The 14404-nt window shown below is 47.0% G+C and overlaps 1 pseudogene; it reads right to left on the bottom strand.

The window, feature by feature from the left end:
- Nucleotides 1–21: 21 nt before the first annotated feature.
- Nucleotides 22–14404, bottom strand: part of LOC147058853 (ankyrin repeat and BTB/POZ domain-containing protein 2-like) — a 29417-nt pseudogene continuing 15034 nt past the window's right edge.

Raw genomic sequence — 14404 nt, 5'->3', positions numbered from 1 at the left:
CCTCTTTCATTGTTTTCAACGCTATACTGTATGATCAAGAATGTGATGGCTCTCTTCTCGACAAGTAGTGTGAAGAACATAAAGTCTGTTAATCAATGCCGTCTACAGATTCTTAAGCAGGCTGGGCTGGTTCTGGTCCAGTCTCAGTGCAGACCACGTTCTCGTCCCTGTACAGAACCGCTCCTGATTACTTGCACAGAGCAGCAGGCAATGGAAGTCCTCCCTGCTTATTAGCAGCTCCATGTTCTTGAGGAAGAGGCCTTCACAAAACCTGTCAGCTGCTCTATCGACCTGTGAAGACACACCCATTCATTATATTGATTGTGACTTGAGCCATGTCTAAAAATGTATGCATTCACCATCTACTTTGTCATTCAACATCTCCTTCACCTCAAAACCTCAACTACATGTTTATTATTGTAAATGGGAATGTTGTGGCTTCTCATGAGCTGACCACATGTGAGGGAGGTCATGGGGGTCAATTGCAATGTTGGGAGGTGGCTGAAGGGCTACAGAAGCTGGCTCTAAGGATGTGGAGTGTCACCCTTCTGTCAGGAAAGAAGCCAGCGTTGGTGTGTGCGATTGAGAGGTTAAAGTTAAAATCCCAATGATCATCGTCTCACACACACACACATCTGGGTGTGGTGAAATTTGTCCTCTGCATTTAACCCATCCCCATGTGATTTTGATCCATCCCCTGGGGGAGAGGGGAGCAGTGAGCAGCAGCGGTGCCGCGCTTGGGAATCATTTGGTGATCTAACCCCCCAATTCCAACCCTTAATGCTGAGTGCCAAGCAGGGAGGCAATGGGTTCCAATTTTATAGTCTTTGGTATGACCCGGCCGGGGTTTGAACCCACAACCTTTCAGTCTCAGGGCAGACACTCTACTACTAGGCCACTGAGCTGGTTTTGACTGGACATACAGTTGGTTAACACTTAGCTTGGGATGTGGTACCAGTCCTCGTGAGAGGGGTTGGACTCTTTTCCTTTACATAGGGATTCACTTTTGTGGAAAAGAGGGTAGCCTCAATCGGTGGGACAGGTCCTGACTGTTGTTTTTCCCTTGAACCAAACAAGAGTTCGGAGTACCCAACCTTTTGGACGAGTTGGAAGGTATGCTGGATACTGCAACTCCTGGGGATTCCATTGTTGTTTTTGAGATGTGTGAGAAAGTCAGTGCACCCGGAGAAAATCTACGCAGGCACGGGGAGAACATGCACTGTGTGAAACAGGGAGGGCCGGAGCCGTAAACAAACCCGCAACCTCTGAGCTGTGAGGCAGACGTGCTAAGCAGTGCACCACCGTACCGCCATCATATCAACACAGCTGAGCCTAAAGCAAAGTTCTCGATTTAACGGTGGATCTAGTCGGGCAGGCAGGCAGACAGATGAACGGACGGATGGAAGGAATTCTAGGTAAAATGGTCTCTTCTATGAATAATTACCCACTGAATGTGAACTATTCTCTGTAAAAGACCTGCCAATTGGTAAACTTGATTGGGCTTTGTACCTTGTTGCTGCGGTAGATGTCACACAACATTATCCAGAGTCGTGCTTTGCGACAGCTTTATCTCACAGCATCTCTGCAGACCTTTAAGCTCGAAGAAACTGGCAGCAGGCAACAGCTACAAAATAAAATAAAACCAAAATGTTAACAATACTAACAGTATAGGCCAGACATGGGCAAACTACAGCCCGCAGGCCACATCCGGCCCATGGGGCCGTTTAATCCGGCACGCCAAACCTGAATAAATTGTATTAACAAACATTTTTTGGGGTCATTTTCCCTGCAATGTCTGCGGTTCGCCGGCGCATTTACCCTTTACTCCCGGAAGCCGTGTCAGAAAGCTCAGTGCATGTATGTACTCAGTAGCACTCCGCGCTCTATTTCTATCAGTGCCAAATTTCTAGTGTGGGCTGTGACATCAGCATTCTCGTAATTCGCGCACTGAGCTTTCAGATACAGTTTTACGCTAAAGCTACTGACAAACCTTCCCCTGGAATCCTTCAATTGAAATGAGTGGCCCAAGAAAAAGAAAGGTGAACACTGAGTGCCGAATGTTTAAATAAAGAGTGGGCAATTTAGCATGACCCACGGGTGTGAGCAAGATGTTCAGCCACATAAACATCAACAAAGCCCCGTCACAGATCTAGGTTAAAGAACCAACACCTCTGCTCTATCCTAAGAATTGCCACAACAAATTTTACTCTTGACTATGATGCACTAGGGAAAAAGGGAGACCAACAACACTGTTCCCACTGAAAATGAAGGGGCGTTTCTCAAATAAATTTAAAAAAAAAAAAAAAGCATTTTGAAAATAATTTATAAAAATAGCAGGGATTGAAACTAGCGACAATTCTCATTTTGAAACAATGCAGGATGCTCAAGGACATTGATGCACCACCTGTTTGCGACTAATCTTAACTTTTAAAGTTCTTAAGGCCAACTCTCATGAAGTGTTTCCTGTTTCCTCACCTCTGTCAGCAGGTGTTTGTGAGTTAAAGCTCTGCTCTGATTTTCAGATATCCGTCACCGTGTTGCCGTTTTGATTTCTATATTACTTTCTTTAGATGTATTCTTTCACTGATTCTTCAAGACGATGCATTTGGTCAGAATGTTTGCCGTTTGATGTGGTTTCGCATCATAAGATAAACATTATTCATAAATTTGACTTGCAGGCGCTGACGTGATGGAAACTGTTATTCATAATAACAGTGTCGTATTTAATGAGAATCTCTGATAGTAGTTTGTTGGTGAAATATTTTTTTAATGCTGTTAATAAATGCATTTGTTTTCAAAAAGATTTTTTTTAATTTCCATGCTTTACTACCTACTAAAGGCCAAAACCTTTAATGCAATGACCTTTAAATGTCGTTTTTATTACTTCACACATACACTACATCCATCTGCTCCTGGTTCGACTACCCCAATTCGGCCCGCAAGTCCAAACGTTTGCCCACCCCTGGGGTATAGGCCCTATGTTGGAAGACTGGTGCCCATGCGCTGTATGCCACAACAGGTGTAAGATTGTTTTTGTGCTCGTGCATGTCTCGACTACCATGTTGGAGGCCGTGTTGCACATTTCTGGGCAGTCCAGTGCACAGACTTGCCTCACATACGACTCATCCCACAAATTAGTAACAGAAAGTAGTCTGAGCATGGCGTAATCAGGCGTTTGCTATAAACACTCTGATTTTGATGCAAATGAAGAATGCAGCAAGGATTTAATGGGACAAGACTTTGTTCCATCCCCCACTGGGAACGAATCCGACTTACTGCCGGAAATGCGGACCAAACTCTGGCGTCGGTGATACAGGGACCGAACCGCCCTTATCAGTTGGCTCGGCACCCCGTACTCCCGAAGCACCCTCCAGAGAACCTCCCGAGGGACACGGTCGAACGCCTTCTCCAAGTCCACAAAACACATGTGGACTGGTTGGGCGAACTGCCGAGGGTGTAGAGCTGGTCCACTGTTCCACGGCCAGGACGAAAGCCACACTGCTCCTCCTGAATCCGAGGTTCGACCTCCCGACGGATCCTCCTCTCCAGCACCCCTGAATAGACCTTACCAGGGAGGCTGAGGAGTGTAATTCCCCTGTAATTGGAACACACCCTCCGGTCCCCCTTCTTAAACAGGGGAACCACCACCCCAGTCCGCCAATCCAGAAGCACCGTCCCCGATGTCCACGCAATGCTGTAGAGGCGTGTCAGCCATGACAGCCCCACAAGATCCAGAGCCTTTAAGAAATCTGGGCGGATCTCATCCACCCCCGGGGCCTTGCCACCAAGGAGTTTTTTAACTACCTCAGTGACTTCGACCTCCGAGTTTGGAGAGTCCGCCTCAGAGTCCTCAGGCCCTGCTTCCACAATGGAAGGCGTGTCGGTGGAATTGAGGAGGTCTTCGAAGTATTCCCCCCACCGACTCACGACATCCCGAGTCGAGGTCAGCAGCACACCATCTCCACTGTAAATTGACCGTGCACTGCTTCCCCCTCCTGAGACGCAGGATGGTGGACCAGAATTTCCTCGAAGCCGTCCGAAAGTCATTCGCCATGGCCTCACCAAACTCCTCCCACGCCCGAGTTTTGCCTCAGCAACCGCCGAAGCCGCGTTCCGCTTGGCCATCCGGTACCTGTCAGCTGCCTCCGGAGTCCCGCAGGCCAAAACGGCCCTATAGGACTCCTTCTTCAGCTTGACGGCATCCCTTACCGCCGGTGTCCACCAGCGGGTTCGGGGATTGCCGCCACGACAGGCACCAACAACCTTACCGCCACAGCTCCGGTCGGCTGCCTCAACAATGGAGGCGAGGAACAAGGTCCACTCGGACTCAATGTCCCCCGCCTCCCCCGGGACGTGGGAAAAGCTCTGCCGGAGGTGGGAGTTGAAGCTCTTCCTGACAGGAGATTCTGCCAGACGTTCCCAGCAGACCCTCACAGAGCGTTTGGGTCTGCCAGGTCGGACCGGCATCTTCCCCCACCATCAGAGCCAACCCACCATCAGGTGGTGATCAGTTGACAGCTCCGCCCCTCTCTTCACCCGAGTGTCCAAAACATGCGGCCGCAAATCCGATGACACGACTACAAGGTCGATCGACGAACTGCGGCCTAGGGTGTCCTGGTGCCAAGTGCACACATGGACACCCTTATGCTTGAACATGGTGTTCATTATAGAAAATCCATGTCGAGCACAGAAGTCCAATAATAGAACACCGCTCGGATTCAGATCGGGGGGGGGCGTTCCTCCCAATCACGCCCTTCCAGGTCTCACTGTCATTGCCCACGTGAGCATTGAAGTCACCCAGTAGAACGATGGAGTCCCCAGAAGGAGCGCTCTCCAGCACTTCCTCCAGGGACTCTAAGAAGGGTGGGTACTCTGAGCTGCCGTTCGGTGCATAGACACAAACAACAGTCAGGACCCGTCCCCCCACCCGAAGGCGGAGGGAGGCTACCCTCTCGGTCACCGGGGTGAACCCCAATGTGCAGGCACCCAGCCGGGGGGTAATAAGTATGCCAACACCTGCTCGACGCCTCTCACTGTGGGCAACTCCAGAGTGGAAGAGAGTCCAGCCCCTCTCGAGAGGGCTTGTACCAGAGCCCAAACTATGTGTGGAGGCAAGTCCGACTATGTCTAGTCGGAACCTTTCTGCCTCACACACCAGCTCGGGCTCCTTTCCAGCCAGAGAGGCGACATTCCATGTCCCTAGAGCCAGCCTCTGCAGCCGGGGATCGGACCACCAAGGTCCCCGCCTTTGGCCGCCGCCCAGCTCACTATGCACCCGACCCCTTTGGCCCCTCCTATAGGTGGTGAGCCCATTGGAAGGGGGACCCACGTTTTCTTTTCTGGCTATGCCCAACCGAACCCCATGAGCGAAGGCCCGGCCACCAGGCGCTCGCCTTCGAGCCCCACCTCCAGGCCTGGCTTCAGAGAGGGGCCCCGGTGACCCGCGTCCGGGCGAGGGAAAACGACATCCATATATTTTTTTCGTCATAAGGGGTCTTCTGAGCCGTGCTTTGTCTGGCCCCTCACCTAGGACCCTTCTGCCATGGGTGACCCTACCAGGGGCATGAAGCCCCAGACAACATGGCTCCTAGGATCATAGGGGCACGCACACCCCTCCACCACGATAAGGTGACGACTCACGGAGATTCATGATCCAATTGCACTTATTATAATGAAGAAAATTCTAAAAGATGGGTGGAAATATTTATTATGCAACAACCCACCGTTTCAGCTTCAATTGATGAAAGACAAAATGCTAGTTGCAACTAACTGAAAAAAATCAGATGTCTTAACCTCCACAATCACAGGGTGGGCAGCATTTTCAGTTAGACAAACTGTTCATTCCAAACATGAAAGGAGAATAAACAATCCAACTGTCTTAATTCATCAAATAGCTTGTTGTGCACAGTAAAAGCATGTTGTTTTTTTTTAAAAACAGTATTACTTAATCCCTTTTCACTCACTCCTTACTTAACAGTAACCAGCTCAGTGGCCTAGTAGTAGAGTGTCCGCCCTGAGACTGGAAGGTTGTGGGTTCAAACCCCGGCCGGGTCATACCAAAGACTATAAAAATGGAACCCATTGCCTCCCTGCTTGGCACTCAGCATTAAGGGTTGGAATTGGGGGGTTAGATCACCAAAAATGATTCCCGAGCGCGGCGCCGCTGCTGCTCACTGCTCCCCTCTCCCCCAGGGGATGGATCAAAATCACATGGGGATGGGTTAAATGCAGAGGACAGAGCCCTTTGAGACTGCTTGTGATTTAGGGCTATATGAAAACTTGACTTGACTTAACAGAGTATGTGGCCATGCCAAAATGATGTACATGGTATGAATCATAAGAAACACATTTCAAGGTACTTATTTTCATTACAGTTTTACATTCTTACTTAACATTTCTTATTGCACTGATATTTACATTATTACTTCACATTTCCTATTGTACTGACATATATGCAAACATTTGTCCACTCACAATGAGACCTCAAATTTTCATTATTCTGCTGTTGACAGAGTGAATCTCATGAGCGTACCAAAGGCACTTGAGAGTTACGCTGACCCATTTACTTTTGGATTGAACAAACTACTATAGAGATCATTGTCTAGAGCAGGGGTTGGGAACCTTTTTGGCGGACAGAGCCCTACATGCCCATATTTTACAAATAATTTCCCGTGAGAGCCATACCATTTAAAAAAAGGATAGGCTAGATACAATTAAATGCATGTATTTTAATTAAGACCAATAATTTTTTGAGTGAGGAGGCTCGGTGGGGCACTGGGTAGCACGTCCGCCTCACAGTTAGGAGGGTGCGGGTTCGATTCTACCTCCGGTCCTCCCTGTGTGGAGTTTGCATGTTCTCCCCGTGTCCGCGTGGGTTTTCTCCGAGCACTCCGGTTTCTTCCCACATCCCAAAAACATGCTTGGTAGGCCGATTGAAGACTCTAAATTGTCCCTAGGTATGAGTGCGAGTGCGGATGGTTGTTCGTCTCTGTGTGCCCTGCGATTGGCTGGCAACCGGTTCAGGGTGTCCTCTGCCTACTGCCCGATGACGGCTGGGATAGGCTTCAGCACGCCCGCGACCCCCATGGGGACAAAGCGGTTCAGAAAATGGATGGATGGATGGATTTTTTGAGTGTACTAATGTATTCTTTTTAATAACATCACCAAAAGAGCCATATGTGGCTCGAGAGCCATAGGTTCCTGACGCCTGGTCTAGGGGGTGTACTTGGACGTTTTATAAAGATTCCAGGACAAATTAGTGAAAGTTAATTTACAAGAAATACATACAAAAAAAGGCGTTCAGGTCTATGGCCTACCGCAGTTTGTTTCATGTGCTCACCCATCTCTCGTAGCTCCATGGTAATGTCCAGGTAACCGTGCTCAGCACTGTAGTATGCTGCTTGCTGAAGGGCTTTCATTTTGGCCTTGCAAAGTTTTGGAGTGGTGTTTGAGCAGTCTGTCTCAGGAGACCGCATTGGAATCGGTGTGTTCTCCACTCCTTCGGCTAGGATCTCCTCCAGAAAAAGGATGTTCTCCTTCCTTTGCTGTGGTTGAAACAGCAGTCTTCTCAAAATATTTCTAGAGAAAACCAGGAAGTTTATATGATCAAAGATGTGTCGTGGAGTGAATCAAGTGTGGTGTATTGCTTTTAGTGTTGGAAATGTACCAGCCATGTGATTGTAAAATTTAAATCATACGTATGTCCATGTCAATGAAAGGGTAAAAAAGATGACCGTCTCACTGGTGTCCATGTGCAGCTGCATAACTGAAGCAGTTCATGTCCTCATACAGTGGTGACGTTAAAGAGTTTCTATTATGCACTTTGAGCAAAGGATCTGCTCCATAGGTGAGCAGTAAGCTAGTAACGTAGAATAGCAATATCTAATAATCAGACCCAAAGTTAGCAGTTTCTACCTAAACATGAAACATGTTAACATAAAAATGAGATCATCACATACATGATGCTGTTTTCACCAGCCAGTACATATAATTACCAATTAATTGTGAACCCATTGATTATTATTAATAATCAATTAATTGTTTTGATGATTTGTTTTTCATTTAAAATGGTGTTCATACTCGGAATTTCAGCTTCTCAACAGTATATATCAGTGGTCGGGAACCTATGGCTCGCGAGCCAGATATGGCTCTTTTGGCGACATTAAAAACGTAATAGAATAGATTACACACAAAAAATCGTGGGTCTTAATTAAAATACATGCATTTATTGTATTTAACCTGTCTTTTTTTAATGGTATGACTCTCATGGGAAATTATTTTTTTAAAAATGGGCATTTATGGCTCTGTCTGCCAGAAAGGCTCCCGACCCCTGGTATATATTCTACAATTTCTGTCGTCCTTCTTGAAATAAACAAATATAACATGACTGTGTCACTGTACAAGTAATAATGAGGAGAACACGAATATCTCTTTTACTGTATGTTATGGAGTCCTATATTAAATAAAGTACCTGCAGCAGCAGCAAGCTGCAATGGTGTCTCAGCGGCACTCTCTCTCCCATCCAATAGGACTCCACCCTCAACATCAGCGCCAGCCTCCAACATTAGCTACCAGATTGAAGAGTGAACACTGTTAGCATCTTCTTAACATTCACTACACACTAATGTTGATTGAGTCTACATCATTCCTTGCTGTCTGTCTGTCAATGATGTCAGGCTCGCAATAATGTAGTGGATCTGATATATTCTTTCATCTTACAATAGACTTTGACAAGCATCCAGGTTTGAGGATTCACTGGTAAATCAATCCAAGACAGTGGAAATGGTGTGGCCAGCCACACTATCTATCCGGAGAACACCTAATCACAATTTCACTCAACACGCTGAGTCTGATAACACAAAACTACTCCTGTAGTAGCAAGAACAGTGTGCACATGTCTAAAACTTCATTTGTTTTTAGTTAGTATATTCTGTCCCATATATTGTATTCATATTTGGTTGTGTTGAAAACCTGCGTGGCAGTAAAGTTTCTGTTGTTCAACTTCCAATGACTCTCTTCTCATGAATCAGATAAAAAGGGAATATTAAGATCACTTAACAACTGGACTCAAATTCCTTGTTTGGCATGCACAAACTTGGCCAATAAAGCTGATTTTGATTGTTATGAAATTACCATATCTTTGTGTTTGAATTACACGACATCATTGTTGTTATTATCCATTGTTATCTGATTTCATGCAATCCTCTCTCAATGGTGCCGCTGTATAATGTACAGTGATCCCTCACCACTTTGCGCTGCACCATTCATGAATGCACTTCGCGGGTTTATAAGTGACGGGAGAACGGTGTTTAAATACACGCTGATGGCATGCCTCTGAGCAACGTGTGTCACTGCGGACAAGCGTGAGAAGCGCGGCAGCCAGCCTGTAACAAACAAGGCAGGACAACCATGTGCAACACGGAAAAGGGGAAAAGGGAGGCTAGAACATCAAAGGGAGGCAAGAACATCAGGAGAGCAGGTGCAAGAGGTGACTGACGAACCGGTCAGCGAGCTCGTGTTGTGGTGACACAGCCGTTCAGACAAACGGGAATCAGGTGGAAGGCATGGGTGAGTCAAGGCAGACAACCAGCCAGGCGTACCGCTACACAGCAGATCAGCCAAACGGATCTCGGGTGGCAGGTGTGCGTGTGTCAAAACAGATGAAATGGCGAGGACTGACCAGCGAACGGCGTCTATATACACACTCTAATGAAGAGGTAACAGGTCAGATCAGGGATGTTGAGAATAATTGTCAATTTTGCACGTGAAGCCCTTTGAAACTTGTCTGTAATTTCGGGCTATATAAATAAACTTGACTTGACTAACCTATAGAAAACTCACGTACTCATTGGGGAAGAAATGGAAACTTGTCACAGAAAGGCCGCAGCCAAAATTGGAAGATTTCATTGAGTGTCAGACGTTTTCATTACGACTGCTGCTTGCTATTGAACATGAAAATTGGTAGGTAGATGCAGTAAATAATTAATTTGAAGTCAGGGTAAAAATCAAACCTGAGCGACATAGAAGTGACTGTGCAGCACAGCAAAGGTTAAGGCTACCCAGTGTCGACTACCGGGATAAACAGATGGGTTTCTTGCAGAGCAGCTGGGGACCTGTACAACATAAACAGTGCAGACGTTACTTCACTTGTGGAGTAAGAATGTGTAGGAGCAGAGTAGCAGTTCTTTTCTACCTGAAGATCCAGGTTAGCACCAGCATTTATGAGCATTTGTACCAGTGCTTCATCTCCTCCAGAAGCAGCATACATCAGAGGAGTCGTTCCCTGCAAACACACAGATTTATGTATTTTAATGAGTTTTGTTTTTTCAGTTAAGATGTAACATTGTGGCGGACATTAGGTGTCGCGGCAAACGGCAGCTGACTGTGCGCGCGCACGCTACTCACCTGCGTCAGATGAGCCAATCAGGGCATGTGCGCGCTGCTCACCTGTATATAATCAAGGACGCCAGAAGGAAAGACATGATGGACAAAGGCATCACCTCCAGCAGCACGGGAATACAGAGAAAATACGGAAAAATACCAAAAAGAGACAAAAAGTTCTGAACAGACAGACGGGTTTTCACCTAACTTGCAAACGTGTGAAGAAAATAAATGGAAACAATGTAACAACAGTCTGGTTATTGAGTGGAATCCAGTTCAAGTTCATTTCGGTACAACCCTTCAAGTGTGGGAAGAAGTGAAATGCTTGACAGTGAAAAAACGCGTCCAGCTGGTTGAAGAACCCCATCCAGCCAGACTCAAGCCGAGCCCGAAAGCCGCTAAGTCCACGTCGAGCCCGCCTGGCGCTGGGTCCATGCCCAGCCCACCAGCCGCTGAGTCCACGCCCAGCCTGCCAGCCACTGTCCACGTCCAGCTCGCCTACTACTGCAAAGCTAAGCCCAACATTCTCCGCAAAGCCTAAAATGGCCGAGTCAAAGTCAAAGAGAAAGAACGACCGCTAAACTGAGGTTTACCCGGCAAGCAAACTCACTGTTGAAGTCTTGCAAGAAAATGTCGGCCGAAGAACTGATGGAAGCTTTCAGCAAGGTCACACTTGAGGCGGAGAAGGTAATGGAGGCAAACTAGGAGGTGGAAAACTTCACTGAGGAGGTAGAGGTTGGTTCGACTGCTAAGGAGGAAATCGATGCATAAGTGAGGAAAACAACAAAGGACTGCGAACAGAAGCTGGAGGAAGTAGAGGATGTCGCCCAAAAAGTTCTGTGGCAAGGTTTTGGCTGCCCTGAACCCGTGCGGTGGAAACAGCCGAGAAAGACTGCAGACGTCTGGCTGCAAGAAAGTCTGACCTGAAGCTGGAGGTGTATGAACTAATGCTCAGCAACCTTGAATGGCTGGTGAAGTCGGCGAAAGAATCCATGTGCCAACGGACTCGGTGGGTCCCAGAAGAAGAGTGATCTGACTTCCAGCAGCGTGTTAGGAGCGTAGAAGCCTCACTGTTGGAGTTAACCTTTGAGAAAGCTGGTCTACTTCAGACAAAACTGCAAAACAAATTCTCAGAGGAAATGCCAACCCAGTCACCTGCTATCAAGCTGAAACCAACTGCCCTCCCACGGTTCGATGGCAACAAGCAGAACTTCTACCTCTGGAGAAAAGAGTGGGATGCACTCCAAACGCAGGGGGAACCGACTGGCTCCAAGTAGGTTAAGAAGATCCAGCTCTTGGGCAACCTGGAGGACAAAGTTGCGAGGAACCTTTTTTCTGTCAATATATGGGACAGCAGAGGGGATTTTCCGTGTCCTCGAAAACAGGTTCGGAAATAAGACAGCAATTGCGCTGGAAATAATTGAGGAGCTACAGGCGCTGCCACCAGTGAAAAGTCACCAACCCAGAAAGACTGTGCTCAGCTCAGTGGCCTAGTGGTAGAGTGTCCGCCCTGAGACTGGACGGTTGTGGGTTCAAACCCCGGCCAGGTCATACCAAAGACTATAAAAAGGGGACCCATTGCCTCCCAGCTTGGCACTCAGCATTAAGGGTTGGAATTGGGGGGTTAGATCACCAAATGATTCCCGAGCGCGGCACCACTGCTGCTCACTGCTCCCCTCTCCCCCAGTGGATGGATCAAAATCACATGGGGATGGGTTAAATGCAGAGGACAAATTTCACCGCACCCAGATGTGTGTGTGCCAATGATCATTGGGACTTTAACTTTGACTTAATACAAATTGTGGAAAAGGCCCTGTATGACCTCAGTGGACTGGGAAATACTGGTGCTTTGAAGAACCCACTCGTCACAAAGTCCCTAGAAAACAAGCTTAAAGAAGGAGTGGCTGGTCCATGTGTCAGGAGAGGAAGATGCCTCCCCAGAAGACAGGTTCGACATGCTCCTTGAATTCCTGAGAAGCCAGGAGAAGATTTACGAGCAGTTGGACCAGGTTAAGGACGATGACCCCAGCTGGAGAGGGAAGGAGGCAAGAGGCCCGCAAAAGCATGCGCACAAAGTCCACATACTCCCAGAGCTCCCAAGAATCCTGTGTTGTCTGTGGAGAAAGGGGACACAGAAAGAAACTCTACTACTGCATGAAGTTTAAAACAGAGTAACGCAGAAGAAGAAGGCTATGAAGAAAATTGGTGCATGTGAGAGGTGCCTTGAGTTTCATGACAATGATGCAGAATGCAAGACAACCTTCCTGTGCAAGAAGGAGGGGTGTAAGGATGCTCAAGGTCATCACTACTACCTCTGTCCAAAGACTGGGAGTGAGGGAGATGGGCCGAGAAGGCCAGAGCCCCACCCAGCAAGAGGTGGATGGAGACAGTACACAGAGGCCCAAAAAGAGTTCCTGACAAGCCTGCCCCCTGACTTAGCTCAGCGATGACGAGATGCATTCTGCAATTCTGTCTCACAAACATTCAGGTCAACCGTGCCAGAGAGGAGTCTGCTGGCAGAAACTGGCCTTGAAGAATTCCCCGTCATAATGATGATCCTGGAAGTCACTACAAATGCTGGCCATAAGATTGGGACTTTGATAGACGTCATTAGGTGTCGCGGCAAACGGCAGCTGACTGTGCGCGCGCGCTACTCACCTGCGTCAAATGAGCCAATCAGGACGTGTGCGCGCTGCTCACCTGTATATAATCAAGGACGCCAGAAGGAAAGACATGATGAGCAAAGGCATCACCTCTAGCAGCACGGGAATACAGAGCAAATACGGAAAAGTACCAAAAAGAGACAAAACGTTCTGAACAGACGGACGGGTTTTCACCTAACTTGCAGACAGGTGAAGAAAATAAATGGAAACAATGGAACAACAGTCCAGTTATTGAGTGAAATCCAGTTCAAGTTCAGTTTGGTACAACCCTTCAAGTGTGGGAAGAAGTAAAACGCTGGACATTAGGAGCTCTCTCACCCAACAGGCATACAGTGGTAGGCATATTTATACAGATGTTCTTTGTTGCAAATATTGTCTTTGTGTCTTTAGTCATTGTGTCTTTATTTACTTGTTGGCAGTCAGTGATAAAAGACGTGTGCTTTTTACTTCTTCCACTTGTGACACAAACAAACTACCTACCTTTTGCCTAGGATCACTGCAGCGTGCTTTCGCAGAGTCCACCTACACACCCATCAGCTTTCCCCGTTGACTGCAACTCCCGCTGGACGGGTCATCCGCCCACCAAGGCACCTCTGCACCGATTTATGGACAATTTATTGGACTTAAAAATGGTTCCAAGGATTCTCTAACTGTGGAGTACTTGTATCAGCATCAAACTTTTGTTATATTTTCCCAGTTTTTCCCAGCTTTTATGCTCACTATGCTAATAGTAATTACCGGGATGAATTCTCAGTTAATGAATATGCCAGAAAGATTGAGACACAGCTGTGGAGCCTTTTCTGCAAGATTGCGGAAGAAAGTCTAACCCCCACCTCTAGGATAACTTCTTTGTACTCTTGGCCGCCCACCTACAAGGGGACGGCTCTGCCTAGCCTGTGTTAATGTGTGACTTTGCAGTCTAAAGTGAAATCAACTAATATGCATGTGCAAAGAGTGTCATAGAGAAGGACAGGCCACTGAAAGGAAGAAAAGGATCCTTTGCAGTCGTAACTGAAATGAACTAACGTGCATGTGCAAAGAGTGTCGTAGAGAAGGGAAGGTCAGTGAAAGCAAGAGAATGGTCACAGCAAGATAGCGGCATAGCTCAAGCTACCTGTCTGTATTTTACTTAATAATGTAAATGCGATTCAGAAAATATTTTCCCTGAAGAACTAGTGTTACATAACATCTCCAAGTGGAGCAGATAATTTTAAGTATGTTTATTTAAGTATGTTAATTTAAAATGACTCTGTTAAAATGAATTAAATATTTAATTATTCATTGGAATTAATATTACAACAATTGCATTTTTCTGTCATACTGGATTACCTCAACAAAAAAGTCACATTTAATCCTGTTTT

The sequence above is a fragment of the Syngnathus leptorhynchus genome, chromosome 3 (genome assembly GCF_054491065.1).
Source record: "Syngnathus leptorhynchus isolate UIUO chromosome 3, UIUO_Slep, whole genome shotgun sequence".
NCBI classification, from domain to species: domain Eukaryota; kingdom Metazoa; phylum Chordata; class Actinopteri; order Syngnathiformes; family Syngnathidae; genus Syngnathus; species Syngnathus leptorhynchus.
Note: the sequence above shows the minus strand (reverse complement) of the source record. Positions and strands in the feature narration are given on the sequence as shown.